This window comes from Lepidochelys kempii, chromosome 5 (assembly GCF_965140285.1).
Source record: "Lepidochelys kempii isolate rLepKem1 chromosome 5, rLepKem1.hap1, whole genome shotgun sequence".
Classification (NCBI taxonomy): domain Eukaryota; kingdom Metazoa; phylum Chordata; order Testudines; family Cheloniidae; genus Lepidochelys; species Lepidochelys kempii.
In genome coordinates, this window is record NC_136384.1 from 38117 (window position 1) to 51050 (window position 12934).

At 45.8% G+C, this 12934-nt stretch overlaps 1 protein-coding gene across 5 annotated transcripts in view; it reads left to right on the forward strand.

The window, feature by feature from the left end:
- The window catches only part of LOC140911037 (myosin-IIIb), a 154414-nt gene that overhangs the window by 38011 nt on the left and 103469 nt on the right, over positions 1-12934 (forward strand). The gene's annotated exons all lie outside the window — the stretch shown is intronic.

Below are 12934 nucleotides of genomic sequence, written 5' to 3' on the forward strand. Positions count from 1 at the left end.
TTAAGATTCTTCTTTTAAGAACCTGATTGATTTTTCATTGTTCTTAAGATCCAAGGGTTTGGGTCTGTGTTCACCTATGCAAATTGGTGAGGATTTTTATCAAGCTTTCCCCAGGAAAGGGGGTGTAGGGCTTGGGGGGATATTGATTCACCAAGGGAAGGTCATGCCTGACTAATCTAATCGCCTTCCTTGATGAGATTACTGGTTCTGTGGATGAAGGGAAAGCAGTGGACGTATTGTTTCTTGACTTTAGCAAAGCTTTTGACACGGTTTCCCACAGTATTCTTGTCAGCAAGTTAAGGAAGTATGGGCTGGATGAATGCACTATAAGGTGGGTAGAAAGTTGGCTAGATTGTCGGGCTCAACGGGTAGTGATCAATGGCTCCATGTCTAGTTGGCAGCCGGTATCAAGTGGAGTGCCCCAAGGGTCGGTGCTGGGGCCGGTTTTGTTCAATGTCTTCATAAATGATCTGGAGGATGGTGTGGATTGCACTCTCAGCAAATTTGCGGATGATACTAAACTAGGAGGAGTGGTAGATACGCTGGAGGGCAGGGATAGGATACAGAGGGACCTAGACAAATTGGAGGATTGGGCCAAAAGAAATCTGATGAGGTTCAACAAGGATAAGTGCAAGGTCCTGCACTTAGGACGGAAGAATCCCATGCACCGCTACAAACTAGGGACCGAATGGCTAGGCAGCAGTTCTGCGGAAAAGGACGTAGGGGTTACAGTGGACGAGAAGCTGGATATGAGTCAACAGTGTGCCCTTGTTGCCAAGAAGGCCAATGGCATTTTGGGGTGTATAAGTAGGGGCATTCCCAGCAGATCGAGGGACGTGATCGTTCCCCTCTATTCGACATTGGTGAGGCCTCATCTGGAATACTGTGTCCAGTTTTGGGCCCCACACTTCAAGAAGGATGTGGATAAATTGGAGAGAGTCCAGCGAAGGGCAACAAAAATGATTAGGGGTCTGGAACACATGAGTTATGAGGAGAGGCTGAGGGAACTGGGATTGTTTAGTCTTCAGAAGAGAAGAATGAGGGGGGATTTGATAGCTGCTTTCAACTACCTGAGAGGTGGTTCCAAAGAGGATGGTTCTAGACTATTCTCAGTGGTAGAAGATGACAGGACAAGGAGTAATGGTCTCAAGTTGCAGTGCGGGAGGTTTAGGTTGGATATTAGGAAAAACTTTTTCCCTAGGAGGGTGGTGAAACACTGGAATGAGTTACCTAGGGAGGTGGTAGAATCTCCTTCCTTAGAAGTTTTTAAGGTCAGGCTTGAGAAAGCCCTGGCTGGGATGATTTAGTTGGGGATTGGTCCTGCTTTGAGCAGGGGGTTAGACTAGATGACCTCCTGAGGTCCCTTCCAACCCTGATATTCTATGATTCTCTGATTTTGTGGGAAGACGTCTCCAAGTGGGCTCTTTCCCTGTTCTTTGTTTAACACGCTTGGTAGTGGCAGCATAGGGTTCAAGGACAAGGCAAATTTGTACCTTAGGGACGTTTTTAACCTTAGCTGGTAAGAATAAGCTTAGGGGGTCTTTCATGCAGGTCCCCACATCTGTATCCTAGAGTTCAGAGTGAGGAAGGAACCTTGACAGGGTCCTTGGGCCACATACCAGAACTCATATTCTGATCCCCCTTCCCGAACCAGAAGAGGATTCAGAGTACACCCATCATTACCACATAGAGAAACCTCTGACCCCCCTGACACAGAAATAGAAGAGGAAGAGATACTATCACAGGCAGACCTGGATGATTCACCACTTGCCCTACACTCATCTTTCACACCAAACGAAGCTGGGACGCCATCTACCCCTACGACACCAGATGACCTGAAACAGTTCCAAGAACTCTTCAAAAGAGTAGCAAACAGCCAAGAAATTGCCTTACATGAGGTGCAGAAGAAACAAGATAAATTGTTAATCTTACAGGTGGCATCATTGACCAAGGTCGTCCTCCCCATGGATGAGGCTATAATGGAGCCTGCGGAGGTAATATGGCAAACACCAGCATCTGCACCACCCATCAACAAAAGGGCTGACAGGAAATACTTTGTTCCAGCCAAAGGCATGGAATTTTTGTTTTCATACCCTCAAGCCTGTTCTCTGGTAGTAGAGGCTGCCAGTCAGCGCAGTAAATAGCCTCATTTCTGCTCCACACCACAAGATAAAGAACACAAGAGACTGGACCTCTTTGGGTGGAAAGTTTACTCGTCAGCCACCCTTCTGCTTAGACTTGCCAACTATTCTGCTCTACTAGCAAATTACGACTACTCTAACTATAGTAAAATACAAGCGCTCGTGGAGGACCTCCCCAAGCATAAACGTCCTCAACGCGATGCCATTGTCAATGAGGGTCAGTTAATAGCCCGCACAGCGCCACAAGCCTCAATGGATGTAGTGGACACAGCTGCCCGAACAACTGCAACAACTGTGGTTATGAGAAGAGCATCATGGTTGCCAGCTTCAGGAATTCCGAAAGAACTACAGCTAAAAGAAGAGGACCTCCACTTCGATAGGGATAAACTATTCTCGTCTCAAACAGACGATGTCCTTCATACCGTGAAGGACTCCGGAGCGACGCAGAGTATACTAGGCATACACCCACCGCCTGACAAATGTCCACACTTTACACCACACCAGAGGCCATGAGACGCCTTGTTTAACTGTCAACAACCACGATACTTTGCTGAGAACAGACGCAAACAACGAGCTCAGAGACTACAAGCTCCGCAGAACCAGGCCTCGTCCAACCGTCCATCTACATCTAAGCCACAATTTTGAAGTATTGGTAGAGGGTATGCATGACCTCTCCACACCTCTACCGCAAACAAATACCCCATCCCACAACTTTGGTCACTGCCTATGCCCATTTCACTATTCCTGGGCTGCGATAACCACAGATCAATGGTGGTTATCACATTCCAGTGTTTCACCACCCTCCTAGTGAAAAAGTTTTTCCTAATATCCAACCTAAATCTCCCCCACTGTAACTTGAGACCATTACTCCTTGTTCTGTCATTTGCCACCACTGAGAACAGTCTAGAGCCATCCTCTTTGGAACCCCATTTCAGGTAGTTGAAAGCAGCTATCAAATCCCCCTTCATTCTTCTCTTCTGAAGACTAAATATCCCCAGTTCCCTCAGCCTCTCCTCATAAGTCATGTGTTCCAGTCCCCTAATCATTTTTGTTGCCCTCCGCTGGACTCTTTCCAATTTTTCCACATCCTTCTTGTAGTGTAGGGCCCAAAACTGGACACAGTACTCCAGATGAGGCCTCACCAATGTCAAATAGAGGGGAACGATCACGTCCCTCAATCTGCTGGCAATGCCCCTACTTATACATCCCAAAATGCCATTGGCCTTCTTGGCAACAAGGGCACACTGCTGACTCATATTCAACTTCTCGTCCACTGTAACCCCTAGGTCCTTTTCTGCAGGACTGCTGCCGAGCCATTCGGTCCCTAGTCTGTAGCGGTGCATGGGATTCTTCCGTCCTAAGTGCAGGACTCTGCACTTGTCCTTGTTGAACCTCATCAGATTTCTTTTGGCCCAATCCTCCAATTTGTCTAGGTCCCTCTGTATCCTATCCTATCCCTACCCTACAGCGTATCTACCACTCCTCCCAGTTTAGTGTCATCTGCAAACTTGCTGAGGGTGTAATCCACACCATCCTCCAGATCATTTATGAAGATATTGAACAAAAACGGCCCCAGGACCGACCCCTGGGGCACTCCACTTGATACCGGCTGCCAACTAGACATGGAGCCGTTGAGCCCGACAATCTAGCCAGCTTTCTATCCACCTTATAGTCCATTCATCCAGCCCATACTTCTTTAACTTGCTGACAAGAATACTGTGGGAGACCGTGTCAAAAGCTGTGCTAAAGTCAAGGAACAATACGTCCACCGCTTTCCCTTCATCCACAGAGCCAGTTATCTCGTCATAGAAGGCAATTAGATTAGTCAGGCATGACTTGCCCTTGGTGAATCCATGCTGACTGTTCCTGATCACTTTCCTCTCCTCTAAGTGGTTCAGAATTGATTCCTTGAGGACCTGTTCCATGATTTTTCCAGGGACTGAGGTGAGGCTGACTGGCCTGTAGTTCCCCAATCCTCCTTCTTCCCTTTTTTAAAGATGGGCACTACATTAGCCTTTTTCCAGTCATCCGGGACTTCCCCCAATCGCCATGAGTTTTCAAAGATAATGGCCAATGGCTCTGCAATCACATCCGCCAACTCCTTTAGCACTCTCGGATGCAACGGATCCGGCTCCATGGACTTGTGCTCATCCAGCTTTTCTAAATAGTCCCGAACCACTTCTTTCTCCACAGAGGGCTGGTCACTACCTCCCCATGCTGTGCTGCCCAGTGCAGCAGTCTGGGAGCTGACCTTGTTCATGAAGACAGAGGCAAAAAAAGCATTGAGTACATTAGCTTTTTCCACATCCTCTGTCACTAGGTTGCCTCCCTCATTCAGTAAGGGGCCCACACTTTCCTTGACTTTCTTCTTGTTGCTAACATACCTGAAGAAACTCTTCTTGTTACTCTTAACATCTCTTGCTAGCTGCAATTCCAGGTGTGATTTGGCCTTCCTAATTTCACTCCTGCAAGCCCGAGCAATATATTTATACTCATCCCTGGTCATTTGTCCAATCTTCCACTTCTTGTAAGCTTCTTTTTTGTATTTAAGAGCAGCAAGGATTTCAATGTTAAGCCAAGCTGGTCGCCTGCCATATTTACTATTCTTTCTACGCATTGGGATGGTTTGTCTCTGTAACCTCAATAAGGATTCTTTAAAATACAGCCAGCTCTCCTGGACTCCTTTCCTCCTCATGTTATTCTCCCAGGGGATCTTGCCCATCAGTTCCTTGAGGGAGTCAAAGTCTGTTTTTCTGAAGTCCAGGGTATGTATTCTGCTGCTCTCCTTTCTTCCATGTGTCAGGATCCTGAACTCGACCATTTCATGGTCACTGCCTCCCAGGTTCCCATCCACTTTTGCTTCCCCTATTAATTCTTCCCGGTTTGTGAGCAGCAGGTCAAGAAGAGCTCTGCCCCTAGTTGGTTCTTCCAGCACTTGCACCAGGAAATTGTCCCCTACACTTTCCAAAAACTTCCTGGATTGCCTATGCACCACTGTATTGCTATCCCAGCAGATATCAGGGTGATTGAAGTGTCCCATGAGAACCAGGGCCTGCGATCTAGTAACTTCTGCGAGTTGCCGGAAGAAAGCCACAGTAGACCTGTCTCACCAGCTAGGTCGATAGATAAACTAAAAGAAATCCTCCCTGGAACCAGCTCAGCACTTGGGCTTTATTGGAGCCGACTTAGACTCCATACAAGCTAAGGCAATATTACCAAACCTCAGGTTCACGACATTGACCAATCTTATTTCCACAGTGACCATCAGCCCACAAGCTTCAGTGAGGACCTGCCTTCAGATTCTGGGACATAGGGCAGCTACGACTTTCATAGTAAAGTATACCAGACTCCATTTGCGCTGTCTGCAGCACTGGTTGAGCATAGTCTGTGCACCCAGCAAACACTCTCTCAACAGATGTGTGACACTACCACCAAGGGTTATCCTCTCCCTACAATGGTGGACACAACCAGGCAATGTATGCTCAGGGATTCCCTTTCAACAAGACCCCCCCCGTCTGTGACTATTACAACAGACGCCTCCCTGATAGGTCCGGGCGTACACTTGGGTCACCACAATGTACAAGGCAAGTGGTCTGCGACGGAAACCTCACTACATATCAATGTCCCTTAACTCCACGTGGGTACACAGTGCATGCCACCACTTCCTCCCACTTATATGGCAGACTTCAATCTCTATTGTCACCGACAATGTGGCATGCATGTTTTACATCAATTGCCAAGGGGGAGCCAGGTCTCACTCGCTATGCATAGAAGCCATGAAACTTGTGGAACTTGTGCATCCGCAACAATATAAACATCACAGCGTCATACCTACCGGGATGCCAAAACACTACTGCCGACAACTTCAGCAGGCACTTCTCACAGGAACATGAGTGGGAAATTCATGTCAGAGTTCTCAGCACGATATTCCAAAAATGGGGCCACCCAGTGATCGACCTGTTCGCCTCAGCGACAAACTACAAATGTCCACTCTTTTACTCCAGGGCCAGCCTGGCACCGGGATTGTTAGGGGATGCCTTCCTCATCCTGTGGAATGCATCACTCATGTATGTCTTCCTGCTGATACCAATGATCCCATGGGTCATCCGCAAGATACGAATCAACAGAGCATACATCATTCTCATTGTCCCCACATGGCCCAGACAGACTTGGTTTCCGTACCTGTCATGCCTAGCAGTCTGTGCCCCACAACCGCTGCCCTTATAGATGGACCTCCTGTCCCAGAACAAGGGCCTGATGCTCCATCCAGACTCAGCAAAGCTCTATCTCAAAGGTGGCTCCTGTGTGGTTCCAACATGGAGAATTGAACTGCTCGGAGAAAGTAAAACAGGTATTACTAAATAGCCGTCACCTCACCACTAGGAATACTTACCACCACAAGTGGAGAAGATTCTCCCTTTGGTGCCAGCAAAAACAGCTGGACGCGACTAAGGCGCCTCTAGCTATGATCCTAGACTACCTACTAGAACTGAAGGAAACGGGGTTAGCCATAAGTTCTGTTAAAGTACACCTGGCTGCCATCACGGCCTCCATGAGCGATAGAAGGGGCTTCAATATTCGCTCACCCGATTACACAATGCTTTCTTGCAGATATACAGAACATGCACCCAGAAGTATGCCAACCTATGCCACCATGGGATCTCAATCTTGTGCTCAAATGTCTCACAAGACCACCCTTCGAACCTCTAGCAATCTGCTCGCTCTTACATATGTCAATGAATGCCACTAGGAATGCAACCATCACGTCTGCAAGACATGTCAGCGAAATAGGAGTGTTGATGGCTGTACCATCGTACACTGTATTTACCAAAGACAAAATCATGTTATGTCCTCACCCAAAATTCTTGCCCAAAGTGACTACACATTTTCATATTAACCAAACCATACACTTACCTGCCTTCTATCCCAAGCCACATAAGGATTCTCAAGAAGCAACGTTACACACGCTAGATGTCAGATGGGCTGTAGCCTTCAACTTGGACAGAACTAAACCATTTCACAAGTCACCAAGACTGTTCGTCTCTACAGCAGAACGCTCCAAAGGTTCTACAGTATCGACCCAGAGACTCTCCAAATGAGTCTCTTCCGGTATTCAAACTTGCTACCACCTACAGAACAAAGAATGCCCTGTGGGCATCAGATCCCACTCAACACAAGCCATGGCAACATCAATCGCATTCTTGAACAATGTCCCCTTAATAGATGTTTGTAGAGCTGCAACCTGGACATTGGAGCACACTTTTGCAAAGCATTACGCTATCACCCAAGGCCTTATCTCAGTTTCTATCATTGGCCTCACAGTGCTCTCATCACACACTTATACGTAACTCCAAACCCCTGCCATCCCTAGGGGGATACTGCTCTACAAGCACCTAGAGTGGAGCACCCACAGGGACATCGCTCAAAGAAGTTACTCACCTTGTGAAGTACCGATGGTTCTTTGAGATGTGTGTCCCCGTGGGTGCTCCACTACCCACCCTCCTCCCTTCTACTTCAGAGTTCACACAGCCGAGCTCTGCGGTGGGGAGGGGACGGAGGGGACGGTCGGGGGTGTGTGCGCTACAGGAGGCACCAATGGCTGCACGAGACAGCTCCTGTGCGCGCCCTTCCCCCGACCGAGTACTGCGGCGAAAAATCTCCGATCTCTGGCGCAGAGACACACCAACACCTAGAGTGGCGCACCTACAGGGACACACATCTCAAAGAACCGTCGTTACTGCACAAGGTGAGTAACTTCTTTCTCAATCCCATCGTTTCAGGGGCATCCTAGTAAACTGTCAGCTGCTTTTTCAACTGAAGTGTGTGGGGGGAGTAAGAGAAGAGTGGTGTACATGTGGTGGGAGAGACAGCAGGCTGACCGACCTATCCTGAGGCAGCCCCCAGCTCTGCTCGGCACAGCAGTCTCTCCGGAAGCAGTCTGCTTTGCCTGCCTGCCTATGGTTCCGTGATTCCGTCTTGAGTTCTCCCACAGCCTCCTCAGCTGCCAGGAGCAGAATCCTGAGAAGCTCTGTGAGCTCTCCATGTTGAGGAATGTCAAAGCAGCACAGCAGTGTGTGTCCTGTCCTCCCACAACCCCTGACCTCAGCTCCCCACAGCAGCAGTCTGTGTGCAGCTGTGTTCCTAGTGCAGGGCAGAACAAGAGCATTCCACGTTAATGATTTGCTCTTTGTTCCCCAAAACGAAGCACAGCTGTTACTTCCCGGAGCTTTGAAAAGGGAGGGACGCATGCCTGCAGGGCAGCAGAGATCAAAACAGTGAGCAGAGCTGTCATGGCAGGCATTGTGGGATACTGGTGGAAGCCAGTTATGTCAACAAAACAAACAACAGTGTCTACACTGGCACCTTGTCACTTAAACTTTTGCCACAAAAAGCCTTATGCCTCTTGATGAGGTGGTTTTATTTTGTCAGTAAAACAGCAGAGTTTTTTTCACCAAAAGTAGCTTTGTAGTGTGTACACCACCCCTGTTTTGTCAGCAAAAGGCAGCTTTTGCTGACAAAACTTTGTAGTGTAGACAAGGCCTTAGAGTCCCATATCCTGTGTACTGGGAAGCAGTGACTTTGAAAAAGATTTGAGAGAAATGGTGGATAATCAGTTGAACTCAAACTCCTAATGTGACGCTGTGGCCAAAAGAGCTAGTGTGATCCTGGGATGCATGAACAAGAGAATCTCAGGTTATTTTACTTCTGTCTTTGGCACTGGTGTGATGGCTGCTGGAATCCTGTGTCCAGTTCTGGTTCCCATAATTCAAGAAGGATGTGGATAAATTGGAGAGGATTCAGAAAAGAGCCACGAGAATGATTAAAGGATTTAGAAACCCTGCCTTATAGTGATAGACTCAAGGAACTCAATCTATTTATCTTAACAAAGAGAAGATTAGGGTGTGACTTGATTAGAGTCTAAATACCCACTTGGGGAACAAATATTTAATAATGAGATCTTCAGTCTAGCAGAGAAAGGTGTAAGATGATCTAGTGGCTGGAAGTTGAAGTTAGACAAATTCAGACTGGAAATGAGGCATGAATTTTTAACAGTAAGAGTAATTAATCACTGGAACAATTTACCAAGGGTTGTGGTGGATTTTCCATCACTGACAATTTTTAAATCAAGATTGGATTATTTTCTAAAAGATCTGCTCTAGGAATTATTTTGGGGAAGTTCCATGTCCTCGGCTACACAGATCAGACTAGATGATCACAGTGGTCCCTTCTGGCTTTAGAATCTATGAATCTGTGGGAGGTGTGACGGGGTTGGGCCAGATGGCTACAGAAGAGTGATAGAAGGCAGATATGTTAGCCACAGGTTAAGTAGATCCCTTTTCCCTGGGTAAGGTAACAGGGAAGGTTCCAAACCAATCAGGAACTTTCTGGAAACAATTAAGGCAGACAGGCTGATTAGAACACCTACAACCAATTAAGAAGCTGCTAGAATCAATTAAGGCAGGCTAATCAGGGCACCTGGGTTTAAAAAGGAGCTCGCTTCAGTTTGTAGTGTGTGTGTAAGGAGCTGGGAGCAAGAGGCACTAGGAGCTGAGAGTGAGAATGCGTACTGTTGGAGGACTGAGGAGTACAAGCATTATCAGACACCAAGAGGAAGGTCCTATGGTGAGGATAAAGAAGGTTTTGGGAGGAGGCCATGGGGAAGTATCCCAATGAGTTGTAGCTGTCGCACAGCTGTTCCAGGAGGCTCTCTAGACAGCTGCATTCCACAGGGCCGTGGGCTGGAACCCAGAGTAGAGGGCAGGCCCGGGTTCCCCCCAAGCCTCCCAACTCCTGGTCAGACACAGGAGAAGTTGACCTGGACTGTGGGTTCACGAAAACGGTGAAACTGAGGGCTGCCGCAAATCTCCAAGGTGAGCAAATCTGCCAATAAGCACAAGACCCACCAAGGTAGAGGAGGGACTTTGTCAGAGAGGGCACATAGTCCCTGGGGAAGGTGGGGCTTCCCCTGGAAACTGTGGATTTTCTCAGTATTTGCAATGTACCCATCACCATGGTATAACAGAACCCCATTTATCCGAGCCTTCATTATCCAGCTCTTCGTGTTAACCAAACAACCAGCGCGCACACAGGATAGCATACATGAACTGTTACTTCTAGTAAAGAGCAGAAATGATAAACTCAAGCAACTGCAAAATAATAGTGTTGCTGTTGTTGCAACTTAAAATGATTATTCTGCATTTTTAAAAACTGGTACTCTTTACTGGAAGTAGCTGTTCAGATACACTGAAAATAAAAAAGGAGTGTGTGTTTTAATGCTTCTCTGGGAGGGGTCAGATAGTTTAAAAGCAACTCCATAGAATCATAGAATATCAGGGTTGGAAGGGACCCCAGAAGGTCATCTAGTCCAACCCCCTGCTCAAAGCAGGACCAATTCCCAGTTAAATCATCCCAGCCAGGGCTTTGTCAAGCCTGACCTTAAAAACCTCTAAGGAAGGAGATTCTACCACCTCCCTAGGTAACGCATTCCAGTGTTTCACCACCCTCTTAGTGAAAAAGTTTTTCCTAATATCCAATCTAAACCTCCCCCACTGCAACTTGAGACCATTACTCCTCGTTCTGTCATCTGCTACCATTGAGAACAGTCTAGAGCCATCCTCTTTGGAACCCCCTTTCAGGTAGTTGAAAGCAGCTATCAAATCCCCCCTCATTCTTCTCTTCTGCAGGCTAAACAATCCCAGCTCCCTCAGCCTCTCCTCATAACTCATGTGTTCCAGTCCCCTAATCATTTTTGTTGCCCTTCGCTGGACTCTCTCCAATTTATCCACATCCTTCTTGAAGTGTGGGGCCCAAAACTGGACACAGTACTCGAGATGAGGCCTCACCAATGTCGAATAGAGGGGAACGATCACGTCCCTCGATCTGCTCGCTATGCCCCTACTTATACACATCTTAAATAATGGATAGAAAGCTCTTTGCCCATTCTCCGGATTATCTGAATTTTTGATTATTCGATCTGGACCCGGTCCCAATTAGATTGGATAATTGGGGTTCTGCTGTATGTGAGCTCCTGTCTCAAGCTATTGCTTTGCTGATTTCCTTCTAAGATATACTCTGCATTCTTTGTAGGGCATTGGTGGAGAAACCTAGTGGCCTTATGTCTAGGAGCCCGGAATACCAGAATCACTGCTGTATTACCAAACATTAACAAACCCAGTGGGAGCAGCTAGGTGCTTAGCATTTTGAAAATTGGGCCATTTATTTCAACGCTTAAATATAGACTGAGGAGCCTAATTTAGGACAGATGAACATACACTTCCCCTGGATCGATAATCTTGGCCATAATTTATTAAACAGCTCATTTACATGGAAGTGAATTTTGTAACAAGGGAAGACACAGTTCAGGTTACTAATGTTCTGTGATTTAATACTTTGATTCAGTATTTGTTCAGGGGGTTACCCTCTAAGACATTCATTATTAAAATACTTAACATCTAGTTAAAGGAAAAGAGAGAATGGGAGGCTGAAGGTAGGAAATAAGGGGAGTGGGAGAATGGAGGAAAGAGAGCACAGTGGAAAGGATAACAACCTAATGGAACGAGGGGGAGAGAAAGGAAGTTACAGATGGAAAGAAAATGGAATAAAATGAGAAAGGAAGGCAAAGCAAGAAAAAATAAATATCTTCGGGTTATTCTGCCAGCCGTGCACCATCATTGTAGTGTCTGGGTATTATAATTTGTATTTCATTCCTGGTGTTTAGTCAAAATGCATCCATGGGAAGAGGATACAAAATTCATACAAATGTAAATGCAAAATGGTTGTTGTGTTGGACTCTTGCGAGATGAATTTATTTTAATTGAGGTGATTTAAATCACCAAGTGGAAAGCCTCTATTTTAGTGTTTTTCAAAATTTTTGTGCTAGTGACCCCATTTGGACTTGAAATAAAATCGTGACCTCCCCACTAGAAAAAATTGCAACCCCCCTACCTTTAGCATCACCGTCTGGGAGCTCATGACTGGGGCTCTGGGTCCCCTGCCACCTGTGGGGCCCCCAGCTGGGACTCTGGGCCTCCCGTGGGACTTTCTTCCCTGGCGACCCGATCAAAATGGAGTCATGACCCACTTTGGGGTCACAGCCCACAGTTTGAGACCCACTGTTCTATTTGATTCATCAATTTCAATCAGCTTTTTTATTTGTACTTCAGTTACTTTCTAAAGAAAAGTTAATTCTCATTTGCTGATATAATCATTAAAATATGTTGATTTACAACTAAATAGAGCCTTTACTCTAGACTTGGTACATCTTTTTGCTACTTAAGAGAATACACTGTTTATTTAAGCAATTATAATGCTTAATATTTTCAGATTCTTATTAATTGTACATTTTAGTATGTTAGAAAATAGTGAATGAGATGTTGCTTATTTACTAGATAATTTACTTTTTGCTCATGATTTATGTCAAGCTGCATCTGTGGGAGCTGGAATTTAAATACCAAACATCTTATGAAATTTATTTGTATTAAACAAAGCCACCTTAAATATTTTGGATACATAAACTTCTCTTATGAAAACATCTTTTATATTTACAACTAAATTATAATAAGTTTAGGCCTTAACATATTTTGTATTAAATTCAGATTTTATTCTAAACAGGTAATTTTTAAAAAGAAAAACTTACTATAATTTAAATAACAATTAAAAAAAATCCAACGTAAATATTAAAAAAATCATGTTTAAAAAAAAATCATTGATTTTTTATCTGTCCTGGACTTTTGCGTGCTGCCAGCGTGGCTCTTGGTGCCATACACTTTGGTAGGGTGACCAGACAGCAAGTG